Source organism: Suricata suricatta, chromosome 3 (genome assembly GCF_006229205.1).
Source record: "Suricata suricatta isolate VVHF042 chromosome 3, meerkat_22Aug2017_6uvM2_HiC, whole genome shotgun sequence".
NCBI lineage: Eukaryota > Metazoa > Chordata > Mammalia > Carnivora > Herpestidae > Suricata > Suricata suricatta.
In genome coordinates, this window is record NC_043702.1 from 90,166,965 (window position 1) to 90,167,588 (window position 624).

Sequence of the window (624 nt, forward strand, 5' to 3'; positions counted from 1 at the left end):
CAGCATGACAACGTAGACCTACTGAATTCTGGAATTAGCTATTTTACTTCCCTCAGAGTTCTTGAGGCAGTTATGGGACAGAATAGGAGGCAGAAGGACTTTAAGATGATTTGAAGCAAAATCACATGGCCTTGCAGTGAAAAGGCTGCCTAGGAGAGACTGGAAAGCAGCAGTCCGGGAAAGTGGCCCTGGGAGCCTGTCTTAGGGCTGCAACTGCCTAACAAGCACAGAGGCTTCCCTCCACTGTAAGTCTAACTAGCATGGCTTTGGCTGCCTCTGGCCCCAGTTATCAGAAGCGGCAGTCGTTTCTTCCGTCAGTATGACAGGTGCAGAGAGGCTTTCTGCAGCGCTCCCGCCTGGCTCTTGCGGTCTGGAGGATGAGTAAAGAGCTCGGCCGGCCGGCACTGCTTCTCTGCTTCCTCCTGCCGGTCGCTCTGCTGCCCTCTGGGGAGGAGGCCCAGTGGGGATGAGGAACGTGGGGAAACCAGGCAGCCGCTCTATCCTACCCTGAACTGAGAACGTAACTTTTCTATAACATGGGACACAGCAGAATTAAGTTACATGAATGAAGCAATCAAAGCTTTAAAGGGCTTTTATTTTTAAATGTTTATATATATATATATA